We start from the raw sequence: 2022 nt of genomic DNA on the forward strand, positions 1-2022 counted from the left end.
CTCATATCATGCTGCTATTTCAAGGTTTTAATAAATATGAATTTTAAGAATAATATGTTTATGCAATAATTTTGTGGACAAACTAGGGTACATGTCATTGAGGTATAGAAGTGTTGGGTGTCAAATCTTGTTAAGTACTACGTACTTCAATTTAGGAACCACAGAAAGGAACAAACCCCTTTTTTGTTGCAAACTTTTTGTATAAAAAGCCTGCCTGAGAAAGCTCAGGCAGGCTCCCTCTTTCAATTGTAAAACTACGGTTGGACGACGAAGCCTCATAATTAATTATAATAAAGATGTCTTTTAATTTTACAGATTGGCTTCCAATTCCTTATCTGCTTTATTTTGCAAACTGCTGGATAGATCCCTGGTGGGGAGAGTGAGTCATTTTCTACTTTTCTTCAACACATTAAAAAGGGTCGGGCTCAGGGATGAGCCCTGAGGGACCCCGCAGTGTATAGGTGTTGACTTGGAGGTGAAATTACCGTCCGTAACCTGGAAGGAACGGTCCCTCAAAAAGGATTCCAGCCAGGATAAGGCAGGCCCTGAGATACTCAACTCCTTGAGCCTGTGGACCAGTGTGGAATGGTTGACGGTGTCGAAGGCCGCACTGAGGTCCAGGAGGATCACTGCCACTGATCCTCCTGAGGGCTGGTTTGGCTGGACAGCGGCTGTGTGTCCCTGTGAGAAGACATATAAACATATGAGCACTACCACTGTGTATCCATTTTGATTTCTCAGCATAGAACAACATCTGGGACAAATAAATTAGTGTGCATGACAATTACCTTTAGCAAAAAGACCCCATTGCCAACCCTAATTAAGCCCAGGCCACAACCTCTCCACGACAGCCTGCCCAGGGAGCCCATTTTCATCGACTATTAAGCCCCCACGTAGTCGGAGTTAGCCTGGCTGCCAGCACGCAGGGCCATCTGGTCGCCCAGCCCGCAGGGCCTTCTGGTTGCCCAGCCTGCAGGGCCGTCTGGTCGCCCAGCCCGCAGGGCCATCTTGTCGCCCAGCCAGGCGGCCAGATGTCCCGGGACGGCCCAGCCTGCCCGATTGGCTGGGAGGGTGCCACACCCTGTCGCCCTTGCACTCCAGCGAGGGTGGCCAGGCGCTCCGAGGCAGCCGTTTGGAATGCCCCTTCCCCGGGACTGCCGCTGCTCGCCTCTCTGCTCGACTTGCCCCGAAGCAGCAGGAGGGGGAAGGAGGCCTGGCCGGCCCAAGCCATCTGGTCACCCTGCCGACCTGCAAGGGATGGTGGCCCGCACCCCGGTGGGGCAGGGACGGGAGGGGGAGGCCCCTGTGCTGGAGGGCACATGGTGAAGGTGGCCTCTCACGGGCCCACGTTACCCCCTCCATGTTCCTCCCGCCAGCCCGGCGTCAGAGGGACCCAGCCTTGGGTATGGTGGAGGAGGGCGTCCCCAGGCGCCCACGCATGGAGAGAGACAAAAGCTTGGCTCAGAGGATGACTTTCAATAGATCGCAGCGAGGTAGCTGCTCTGCTTCTTACTTACCTACTTACGAGGCAAAACGCCGGCCCCGCGCCCCCGGGGAGGGGGCACGGGAAGAGGTGACCACCACAGCTTGGGTGATCCACAGGAAGGGCCCGGCTCGCGTCCAGAGTTGCCGCCGCCCCGGAGGGAGGTGCCTCGTCCAGCCGCGGCACGCGCCCTGCCCCGCTTCGTGCCCCAGCCCTGAAGACCCAGCCCCTAGAGCCAATCCTTATCCCAAAGTTACGCATCTGACTTGCCGACTTCCCTTACCTACATTGTTCCAACATGCCATAGGCTGTTCACCTTGGAGACCTGCTGCAGATATGGGTACGGCCTGGCACGAGATTTACACCATCTCCCCTGGATTTTCAAGGACAAGCAAGAGCTCACCGGACACCGCCTGAACCGCAATGCTTTACAAGGCTCGGGCCCCTCTCTCGGGGCAAACCCATTCCAGGGCGCACTGCCCTTCACAAAGAAAAGAGAACTCTCCCCGGGGCTCCCACCGGCTTCTCCAGTTACTGCA

At 55.9% G+C, this 2022-nt stretch overlaps 1 pseudogene; it reads right to left on the bottom strand.

Annotated features, from left to right (window-relative positions):
* Positions 1-1782: 1782 nt before the first annotated feature.
* LOC147667153 (28S ribosomal RNA) overlaps positions 1783-2022 on the bottom strand; it is a 1258-nt pseudogene continuing 1018 nt past the window's right edge.

This window comes from Lissotriton vulgaris, unplaced genomic scaffold, assembly GCF_964263255.1.
Source record: "Lissotriton vulgaris unplaced genomic scaffold, aLisVul1.2 SCAFFOLD_12684, whole genome shotgun sequence".
Classification (NCBI taxonomy): Eukaryota; Metazoa; Chordata; class Amphibia; order Caudata; family Salamandridae; genus Lissotriton; species Lissotriton vulgaris.